The sequence below is a fragment of the Centrocercus urophasianus genome, unplaced genomic scaffold (genome assembly GCF_019232065.1).
Source record: "Centrocercus urophasianus isolate 14NV4802_14NV808 unplaced genomic scaffold, USGS_Curo_1.0 seq_2, whole genome shotgun sequence".
Classification (NCBI taxonomy): Eukaryota; Metazoa; Chordata; class Aves; order Galliformes; family Phasianidae; genus Centrocercus; species Centrocercus urophasianus.
In genome coordinates this window covers 5,982,677-5,994,465 of record NW_024884755.1, presented here as the reverse complement: position 1 = coordinate 5,994,465, position 11,789 = coordinate 5,982,677, and the positions used below count along the sequence as shown (strand labels likewise).

General features: G+C 45.1%; 1 long non-coding RNA gene across 1 annotated transcript in view; it reads right to left on the bottom strand.

Moving 5' to 3' along the window:
* Positions 1 to 23: 23 nt before the first annotated feature.
* The window catches only part of LOC122161681, a 161,813-nt gene continuing 150,047 nt past the window's right edge, over positions 24 to 11,789 (bottom strand). Inside the window, exon 5 of the long non-coding RNA XR_006169244.1 lies at positions 24 to 1,198. This is a non-coding gene — a long non-coding RNA (uncharacterized LOC122161681). The remainder of the gene's footprint in view (positions 1,199 to 11,789) is intronic.

Sequence of the window (11,789 nt, the reverse complement as noted above, 5' to 3'; positions counted from 1 at the left end):
CCGCCCGGAGGAGCGCGGAGCTGCGTGCCGGCAGCCTGTGCTCCTCCGGGCTGGTGGCTCCGTGCCTGTTAGGCCTCCTAAATCCCTATGTTCATTACTGGTTAAAATGCATTAAGGAAAAACAAAAAACAAAACAAAGCAAACAAACAAAAAAAAAACCAAACCAAAAAAAACCCCCCAACAACCAGCAACTAACTCTATTGATTTAGAATAGCGTCGTAAAAAGAAAATGCTTCTGCGGATCAGCTGTTTCTTAGGCAAACATCCCAGTTAAGAAGCAGAAATGGTCACAAGTCATAGCAGCAAAGTCATTGCAATGAGTTACTGCTCCAGCACAGACTGATTGCTGCACTAAGTAATGAGGGGAGGCTGTATTTTAATAAATCTAAGGCGCCTTCGCTACCATCTTTGGCTTTATTTATCCTCTGAAGTTCCATTTGAAGGCACCATCCTGTTCAGCCACAGCTCCATTTCATCATCGCGATGGCACACACAGTGGATTTAATGACCCGCAGAACATTTTCTTTCTACTTTTAAAGCTGGACATGTGATGAGTTCTACGGACCCGATTATCGGGACGCGCCTGTTTGAGAGTCACTTCATGGTGCTCATTGGGCGCTGGAAGCACCCAACCACCCACCTCCCCGCAGCACCCGCCTGCAGTGTGGATGGGATCCCAGGGCTGCATCAATCCATATTCCTAATAGATTTTTTTTCTTTCTTCAGACTACTATCTGTCATTTCCACTGATTATATCAGGATTTAAACCCTGCAGTGGTCTCCTGCTAGGTCTGTGGTATGATGCAGCTCCTTTCCAGACTCGCCTGGAGCCTGACCCCTGCCAGGAGCAGAGCCCAGCACTCAGGCAGCACACTCAGTCCCAGCCAACCATAAGGGCCTTTACTGCAGTAATTATCAAACACCACTTCATCAAATAACCCAACAATCACTTCTGCTTTGCCTTCTGCCCAAAAGCTCATCACGCTCCATACATAAATGACCATCATCATTTCTTTCCACACAGAGCCAGCCTTAAGCCACACAGCACCGCAGGGAGCTCCGTGAGCAGCTCATCGCCTACCTGGTGTGCAGCGGTGTCTCCAGGGAGCGAAGCTGGGTGCTGCAGCAATGCTGTGCTGTGCTGTGCTAGCAGAGCGGCTCTGGGGCAGCAGGCCCTCCTCAGAAGGCTCAGGGACACCTGGGGACAGACAGACCGCACAGTCAGCACACACAGACCTGCACGCACAGCCAGACATGGCAGCTCTGGAAGCACGGCGGCCTTAACAAGGAAGGGTTCTTTCTCTGGCCTTCCTGCTACTGAGAATGCAGGGAATCTCTGGTTACCTCCAACCATCACATAATCACAGCAGGTATATGTGAAGTTATGACAAAATGTATTTGGAAACCTTATACTTAAGTTTTTATTTAAACTGATATTTAAAAATTTCTTCTGGAATTGCAGCATTGAGAAATTTTATGTGGGCTCAGATGGCGGAAATACCCGGCTGATGTTAAGAGGCTTTTGTTTCTTGGATATAAAAAATAAGCAATAAAAATGAAAAGGAAAGGCAAATACATTTAAGTCAGTTCTATTTTCATAAATCTAAGGTTGTTATTGTGGTAATAGTGTTGCTGAAGTGAAGGCAGTTTCATCTCAAATGTGCCCCTTGGTTTATACCATTAAGCCTTCAGTCCCACAGTATTTACTGGCCACCAAATTTGATTTTCCATGTAGCAGCTGAACACTTGAGCACCGATATCTTTGTATTCAATTAAAGTAAGGAATTAGGAACATGAGTGTGTTTTCCACAGTCTTAACTTAGAGCAATAACAAGGCTCTTTTATGTTCTCATCTTCTACTAAAATTATAATGGGGGACTATGGTGCTCGAAGCTGAATAGCAAGTGTTCTGAGCAAATCATGTTGCTCTCAGGATTGTAACAACGTTTGAAGCCATTTATTGATTCAATCCTGCCAGCAAAAGGGACTTCTGCAGCGCGTAAGCTATCACCTGCCCACGCTCGTGCCCTGAACGGTTGATGAAAGCAGAACACCCCAGTGAGAAACTCCCTTTGCTGGCCCTGCAGCATCGCCCACACCAGCAGTTCTCAGGGAAATGAAGGAAGAATTCAGGTGTTGACAGTGAAGGCCGTGTTTTGTTGATGACTGGTTTTGCCGTAACTGTCACTCAGACACGGCAGTACGCTGTGCAACAGATAGATAACATTATTTTACAGCCAGGCAAACTCAAATTGCTTGCTTTTATGGAAAAGTCCTGTGGCTTTTTCATAGCTTTCCACTTCCAAATCAGATTTGAGCAGAGAAGACTCTGCTGTAGGACAAGCCAAGACACGGAGCATTCACTTTTGGCCACGTGATCCAAATGGCTCCATGCCTAAGCCCGAGAGAGAGGAGCTGGAGAAGCCCTGACATCCCCTCCTGGCTCCTGAGCACCTTTCTGGGAAGCCAGGCAGCCCGAGGGGCCGCTGGATGGAGCCAGCTGGCTCCTCCCAAAGACACAGCCATCTTTGTCTGCCTTCCCTTCCTCCTGCTCTCACACCCGCTCTCAGCCCCAGCTCCTGCTTGGCGAGAGCTGTGGAAGCACGGCCGGTTGCAGGCGATGGCAGCCATCAGCAGTTACACCCAGAGCCCTCAGCAGGCACGGCGTCTCAGGGGCTGCTAACGGGAGGCTGCTGCTGGGCCGTGTTTTATGGCGACTTGGGAAATCCCACAAGTGATTCTAGCACTGCGTAATGGCTGACATTTAAGAACAATTCTGCCTGTAACTTTTTAAAATGATGTACAGCCCCATTATTTGAATAACCAAAAGACTTGCTAATGGCTGCTCAGGAGCCTTTATTCATACCCTGCTGTTTGGAGTTACCCCATTCAAAAACTAAAATGGTGCAGGTGGTATTTCTGAAGGAGAAAGTCAAAACGATCGTCTTATCTTACACCCAGAAAGCATGTGATGAGACCTTTATTTTGAGTTGGTGCAAAAGCACTCAGTATTCCTACCACATTTAAGCAACATCCATCTCTGCCCTAAATCCTCCAGCAGAATTAAGTCCTGTTCAGTGCTTTATTTGTAGATTTTTGTTAGATTTTCCTTACTATACGGATGTATTTTCATAGTTATGGGGCCCAGCTCTGCTGCTGCTGGCAGAAAGTACACGCTTCTGCAGAGGGCTCTGGGGGGCTCAGGGCAGCACCTCCCCAGGGGTTGCATTGTGCTCACAGAACAGGTGAGGGCCAGAAGTGAGGAATGGACGTAAACAAACAAAGAAAGCAAGAGAGATGCTAAAATGTTCCCACTCTGCTTCCAGCACAGTGACCTTCACTGTGGTGCTTCTGCCTCAGAGTAGCTCATAACAATGGACTGGCAGCTGCCAGCCCCGTTGCCTTTAAAATGTCACTGCTTTAACATCAAATCAAGAGGTATAATTGCATTTTTCCTTCCTTCCTCCTCCCTCCCCTCCCTCCCCCAGATTCCAGCTCTGATCAGGCCCAAGCCAATCTGGCAGCGTAGCTGTATTTCTTCAAGAAATTTGGAGAGACCACAAGAGCTGCAGGCTCAAAGGGCCATGCTGTGCTCCATGCACATGATGGCTTTCTTCTTTGCCATCCACAGCCGTGGGCTGTACAGGATTATGGGACAGGCAGAAGCTCAGTTTAGGGTCTGAGAAAGAACCAATTGTCCCATGTTAGGAAACTCAGCGTTAAAGCCATCAGCCTGTGTTATTTGTTTTGCTAGGTTTTATTCATTCTTGTACTCTGGACAAGTGACATTTCCCCACAAAAGCTTCATTTTCTGTCCATAAATCTGAGTAAGGTAAAAAACATGTCTCTGCTTTTCAGCTAAGCACAGTTCTTGCTTTATGTAGCAAATGCATTTTTAATTGCCTTTAGTTTCTACTTTATCTACTCCTCTGATATTCTGTGTTAAAAGATCTGACAGTGTGAGACACTCGTGCAAGGACAAACAGAAAGAGAAGGCAGCGTGTATGCACAGCACAGCAGTCCCAGAAGTGTTTGGTCAGCGCTCTCAGACAAAGGGTTCGAGTTTTGGGCAGGAGCTGATTGCAGGGATCCCTGGGGGTCCCTCCCAGCTCGGGATATTCTGTGATCCTGTCATCCTAAAAATTCCACATTTGAGTTAGGCAATAATTTTAGTAAGTGTTTACCAACATCCTGGTACATCACATTCTCACAGTTGTAGAAATAGGGAACTAGAGTCAAAATGTTATGAATAAAGACTAGTTATCCTGCTGGAAAAGAAAGTTAAGGTGCATGAGAGAACGGCGCTGACTGAGGCAATGCCTTTCCTGCTCGGCTCAGAGAAACCAGCAATCTCTTCAACACTGAAAATGGACGTGTGTATGACCTCAAAGAGCTCCCAATATTTCAAACGGAGAAAATTCACACAAGAAACCAACAGATCAGACAGGATATGCAGTGATCTCTTAAAAGCTGAGGCCTCAGTTCTGCAAACATTTTGGAGGCACAACACAAATTCGTCAGTAATCTGTCAGCTCCTAATGAGCTGAGATGATGTGATGAACCACTGTACAAGATTTTAAAGAACATTTGTTTTCTATGTGTAAAATTGAAGAGTCTGCTTCCTTTTTTACAAGCAGCTGAGATTGCTTTTCCTTTCCTTTTTATCACTCGCACTGCCAGGATCACACCATGCTATGCTCTCCAAGAGTACAAAGCAAAAAAAAAAAAAAAAACCACCTGAAAAAATTACAAATTCAATTCACATCTATCCAGTTTTTCAAGAGATACTCAATGGATGACTGAAGAATTAGTATAATTACTGCAACATCACAGATACTAAGCAAATAAAGCCTGATTAACTGGAGGTAGGGAAATGAGTTTTATTTGCTTGAAGTGTATTGATTTGCTTCTTCTTGCCTTTTTAAAAAAGCAATAAGCGCATGATAAATCACTGGAAGAAAAATACGTTGCTGTTAAAAAGCCACCTCTTGCCTGCCTCCTGCCTCCAGCCCAGGGCCGAAGCTCAAGGCACTATGAAAACCTTTTGGATGAAACAGTGAAGCACGAGGCTTCCTGATGTGGCTGCTGGGCAGCTCGCACCAAGCAGCAGCTCCAGCAGTGAGGACACTGCTCTCCAGGAGTGGGGAAGAGAGCTGTGTGTGCTGAGCCTGCAGGACACACAGTGCTCTCTGCAGGGCTTTGTCTCCTGGCCTCACCATGCTGCTGATCCAGTGTGGGGGAAACAATCAGGACTCAGTTGTGCTCATATTGCCAGGTCCCATTTCAACAACAGTTTAAGATACATTCTATTTTATCTAAAATTACATTTCTCTCTCTTTATATTGTACATACAACATTCAGCACCTAGAGCTAAAACCCAACTGGATGTTGTACTTTCAATGGTTTGCAAGGATTTCTACATTAAATGTGTGCAAATGTAGGAGAATACTCCAGATGCAAGTTAATGTAACAGTTAAGGACCTAAGGATGCATCATGCCTGCATTCTATGTCTCACCACAAGTGAGAAAAGGTGCTGATAGTGTGATCCTAGTTAGTTCATTCAGCTAACATGAAGACCTTTGCCAAACCAATGCAACTGGGACACGTGCAGAAATCCTGCCAATTTGTAGCACGGAGAAGAGAATGTGGGAAAAAGAAAAATTCAAGTAGTGCAAGAATTTCAAGTTTACACACAACACAGAAAATGAGACTGGGCACAAACACTCGTGCTAAGCACACCGTATCTGGGCTGAGCACAGAAGGGCTTCCAAGCACTCAATTCCTTTTCCTTTGAAGCTCAAGACTGTATTTTTATCTTTTAAGGAACTCTCTGCCTAAACCACAAGAACCCATCCACTTGTAAAAGAATGCATCACCACTCATTGGAGCCAACAGTTTCAAAAGGCATCCATTAATTTTGGATGCTTCTGGTTTTAGATATCTCCCTTAATGAGCCTAAATGCAAACACGCTTTTAATAATTCTGCCAAAACTAGGCTAATAAGTTGACATCTTCATTTATCAGCTGAAACACCTGAGCTAGTACCATACAGATGAATTAGATCTCTGACTCAATCATTTACACAACTTCTGTTTGTGAAATAAAACCTTTGTGCCAGACTTCCCATCCCATCCCTGTTGACGCCACCTTCATGGTCCCCCCACAGGTGCCAGCTGGCTCAGGGATGCATCACTGCATCCTGTGGTTGCCTGACTGATGGCACATTCCCACACCACAGCACAGTGCTCAGAATAGGGTTGGGGATGTGGAAGGATGTGCACATTTTTATTAGCAGACAACATTGATGGCATACCCCCTGAGCCTGCTGAGCAGTCAGCCCACGACCACCCACTGTTTCAAAAAGTCTCTCTAACAAGAGTCTGTGGATCCTAAATTAGAGCTGAAACGGCTATTTTGTTTGATCAGGATCAATTACTTGCTGGTATTTCCTCGCTGCTCCCTGCAGTTACAAAGTGGCATGGCTGACACAGGTGGAGGGATAAGCAGTGCTCTGGGGTGTAGCACTGGGCAAGTCTGGCTGGGGCAATTGCTACCATTACATCAGATCGCCTTGGGAGGAGGGACTCCCACTACCAGAGGGCCTGGGCAGGTTCTGCCATGAGCAACAGGCAGAAAGGTGAGATCAGAAAGGCAGATGATTCTTCATTCTGCACCTTTCACTTGTGGACTCAGCTCAGAACTCAGATCAGGCATGGGACATACAGAAAGATGGATTCAGTGAAGCACTCAGGAGAGCTGGATTCACACAAACATTCGGATAGGGTTTTGCCTGTTTACTGATAATGGCCACTACAGAAACAAAAGTTCCAGCAGTTAATCTGCAAACCTATCCTGGAAAAGACTGGGACAAAAGATCTTCATGAAACGAGTGTTCTGAGGTGAGCAAACAGTTCTAAGAAAGCATTCAATTGACAAATAGCTGCATTTGCAGGACTTTAGAAAAAAATTTCTGACACTTAGTTCACACTCCTGCTAGGGATAAGCATGCGTCTGCCTTCAGATGCTGCCTTTTAACAGCAGGAGATAATTCAGGTTACCACATAAATAACAAGCCTGGATATATAAACATGTTCCCCCTTTCTCTTATGTAGATAAGAGTCCTGATCCTCAGGAGTGATTTTGCTCTGATTTAAGCCTTTGCCAGGGACAAATGTTTTGAGCAGAACTACTGTTTCTTAAGCTGTAATTCATTCATACCCAGTTCACTGCAGGCAGCCATTCAAACACAGGGGCCAGTATCCAGGTGGACTGGAAAGGACAGGCTTCAGAGCACGGCAGGAACCAATTCGTGCTCCTGCAGATCAGGCTGCACGGATGACATTTGTCAGGTATTTCAGATGGAGGGCAGCAGGCAGGGGGCTGTGGGACTGCAGCTCTGACTGCGCTGCGCCCAGGGTGCTCCTGGCCCAGCCCTGGGGGCTGCAGGCAGTGCAGACCTGCACCCACCGAAAGCGCAGAGCAACCAGCAGGAGGAAACTAACCCTGTATTTCATTGCCCACAGAAAAAAATCCTATCGTTAAGCAGAAAGATATGTGAAATAAACAGTAACAGCTCTACCAAAACGTTAGAATTCAAATATTTACAGCTACTTAACTATTAGGGCTTTTATTCCACTAATCTGAAATTAATCCACCATGTAAACACAGATATTTGTTTAACTAAATTGACTACACTGCTAGTTAGAGATAGAGACTTCCATTGTTCAGAAGGTCTCAGTTTTTTGATCATTTTGGAGATAAGCTTCATAATCCTTTTAAAGTTAACTACAGTGCGTGCTCTCCCTTCGAGCTCCTTACACACAGCAGCAGCCCCGCTACTCACACCGCTTTCTGCCACCAGGGAGCTCAGGTTTCAGGAGGAAGGCAGAAAGCAGCTATGAAGATGTTAACTGCAGTGATAACCAGAATTAATTCCACCACAGCGCTGTTAGCAGATGGAAGGAAAGCACTGATTAGGGTTTTCCATCCCAGCAAAATTGGTGCTTCTCTTACAGCTGTTTGTGCTCATGGACTGCTCCAGAGCTTCCAACCTAAGCTGCACTTTGGAGAAGTCCGCTCTGTTTCCCCAGCATTATTATTCTGTATATGCGAGCTCTACACGTGATGTTTTCTGCTTATCTATTTTTATTGCATCTTAGTAATAAAGCCTCTCTGAGCTGTGCTTTGTACCTCAGAACAAGCCCGCTGGCCAGATGGCTGCTCTCACAAATGGGGAGAAATGTCAGAAGCACTTTGCCGTACCTGGGCACTGAGGCGCACGGCTCCAGCTCCTCACTGCCAGCACCGGCCACGGTGTGCCAGGGCTGAGCAGTGCCCTCCTGGCACTGACACAGAGATCAGTCCTCTGGGAATGGTTGCTGTGCTGGGGAGGGCTGGGGGGCACTGCCCCGACTGCCCTGGTACCTTAGAAACCTGCTCCCGGCAGCCAAAGCTCACCCAAACGTTTTCTGTTTCCTTCCTGGATGGCGTACATGGCTCTTGCTATACACACCACATCGAAGAGTTCAAAGCCAGCTTTATATGGGATTTATCAAAACTTCCACCCCTCGCTGGCTTCCAAATCCTAACCTTGCCATGCTTCATCTCACACTGCCTGCCAGCACTATATTACCTGCCTGACAGGGTTTCTTATCATACGGGTGATGATTCCTCACTGCTGTTTATGATTTTGTACAAAATCCTTTCTGCTGTCAGGAACAAAGCTTTTTAAAGTCCCACTTCATGGCCTGGTTGCACGCACGAGAAATGCCAAGTCAATTAGGCAAGCTTGGTTGGCTAATGAAGCTCTGGTGGAGTACATCACAGTGAGTCACAGATTACCTAGTACTTACTGAAAATCCTAATAACAAGCAGCATTTGTTGCATTTAGAAAGCTCTTCTGTAGTCCATATTTCTCTATCAATGAGATACCAACAAGACAAAAGCTGAGCTCTGGGAACCAGCAGCCTGAAGTTGGCGTTGATGGTTATGGTTAAAAGAAATCACATCAGTTTGTTTGAAATTAATTCCCATGTCATAGCGTGGCCCTCAAGAAAGGGGAAGGGTGTTGTGGGAAAGAAGAGGGATCTGCTGGAATAACCCATGCCTTTCTGCATGTGTGCAGACAGCTACCACAAGCCAGGGGACGGAAAGGCAAGAGGACATGTTTAGAAACCCTAACATGAAGCTCTGTTCCCCTAGAGGTCTCACAAAGGGAAGAGCAGAAGCCCAGAGCCTCTCTGGGTCACCTCCACTGTGCCACCAAACAGGAAGGCTGCTGGAGCGGTGATGGCCAGCACACAGGGACCTCCCTACGTACTGCCATGGGGTATGCACCTATCCAGGGCTACAGTCAGTACAACAGATGATCAGAATAGCAAAAGCAACTCAGTTTCTCCCTCCAGTACAACCTCTGCAATAGTTTACACTTTTCAGATACCATCGCCTTTATCTAGCTTTTCTTGCAAGATAGTTTTGTTTTGACTTTGGATCAATCCCTACATCCAGCAACAGAGAATTCGGTCACTCTGGCAGTTATTTCTGACCTTTTCCTGAGCAATAGTTGATAGCTTTCCAGACTCTGCCTAATGGTAGAGGTCAAGCTAAGACCAAAACACTCACCTGATTGCACTTGAACTTGTGGCCTAGACAGGTAGAAAAAAAGCTGCACTTTTGACACGGAGCTGCTTCCAAAAACATTGAAAAAGTGTTTGGGTTATAACTGCATATGCTATTAAGTTGTATTGCACAGAATTTTTTCTATACTATTCCACACAGGCTGAAAACTGCCTTTAGAGTTTATGAAACGTTAACAGCATAGCACACATTCATATAGGTGCATTGTTAGAAATGATAGCTTAGAGAAAAAAAATCTTATTTACAAAATTTAACTTGTTAAATAAAAATGCAGCTAATGGTCTCACTTTTTCCCCTTCAAACCTATTAGAAGTCAACGTTTTTTTAAATTCTGGAAGTAATTGATAGGTTTTAGTACAACCCTGCTAATACACAAAGGCACATTACACGAGCAAATGTTTTGGATGTGATGAATCCACTGTTAATTATAGAAAGGCCTTCTTATAAATCTAGGATACCATCTGTCCTAAAACTCTCCTTTAGCTAGTGCTCTGCCTTCAGCCTGTGCAGCTGTACTTTGCCATTGCACTCGGAATAAATAGGAGTATGCTACAGTACAAGTTAATGAATAAATGACGAGCTCCTGAAACAGCCTGACCAGATTACTCAGGCTCTTCATCACGAGCCAGAAATTCTACTTCTGTTTCTTCATCACTTGTATTTACATGTCTATGCTCCCGCAGAGTGTGCTTTTTGATGTCATTGTTATTGCACATTTTAATGGTTGGTTACATTTGTCAGTGTTGCAAATTCAGAGAAACGCCAAGCAGGGGAAACACATGAAATGCAGCAGAAGAATTAGCATCATTGCCACATTTGACTTGTGGTGGTGTGAGAGATGGGAGGCACAGGCGGTGTTCCTGAAGCTGCATGCTACTGCTACCACACTACATGCCAATTGATCTTTTTCTTTTGGATTCAGCAGGGATTTTGGTTTTGTCTTTGCCTCTGCCCTGGAGATAAGATACAGGTCCTGCACAGAAGAATGTTAAACTAAAGATGCATGAAACCTCCAGCTCGAAAAATCACGAGTCTTTACATAAATAGGAATAGTGGGGATCCATTCCTTGGGTAGGACATTAGGAACGATCAGGTTGGGGTGGCAGGGAGCCTGTTTCCTCACCCAGCTGCGCACTGTCATGATTTACCACTGATGGCCTGACATTCTCTGGCAGGTGCTTGGGTACCACAGCATTCATGTTTGAGAAGAGTGCCCCGGTTGTGTCCATACGTAAATCTTATGGAGCAGGTCCCAGTTCCAGCCCCTCCATCTTACGCTCCTTTCCATATAACAACATCTAGCTGCACAATTTGAATGAATTCCAAGCCCCAGGCCACCATTTCCTCTGTTCCCAGACGTGTAGACAGGGGCCCCTGCCATCTCACCTTCACTGGGGCCAAGCACACTGCCACGAGCAGCAGCAAACCCACGTGCTGCCTTCCTTCTTCATGGGCATCAGCCCAGTCCATTTCTACACCCTATTGAAACAGGCGCAAAAAACCACACTGTCCAATTTGACAAAACTTCTAAGTAATTATAAAGTACTTTTTGCAATTTCCCATGTAATATCCTTTCAAACTTGTTGTGTTTTCTTTCTCTTTGAATGCATATTCAGAGCAGACAGATTCGTGGGCAAACAATGAGAAGCTGATTTTGAAAAGAGGTAAATAAATTGCACTGGCTGGAAAAGGGTTTCTTGCTGCCCTTCTATTACAATGCACACACAACTTGCTACAAATCCTTTACTTTGCATTTCTATCACAAAGATAAATGAAATTGTCAATCCTGTTCACATTTCCTTGTGACAGCTATATAAAAGTAACAGCCAGGACGACAAGAAAAGCTTTCATTAATTCTTCTATTTATTAAGGTGAAAGGAGGACTATTTTGCAAACAAGAGGGATAAACAGACTGCTAGGAGAAATGTTTGCTTTTTCCAGAGAATATACCATCTGTGCGATTCCCAACCTCAGGAGGATTCTGAGCAGCTCTTAAAATGGATAAAAATACCTTCTAGTTTCCTATTTCTATGACTTCCTCCTCAGTATCACACCACTCCAACACCAAACAGAATAAAAGAAATGCTGTACTGTAATGCTGAAACTTAATCCGGCCACGAGCTGCCTCCAGCTTCAGGTAACTGGAGCACGC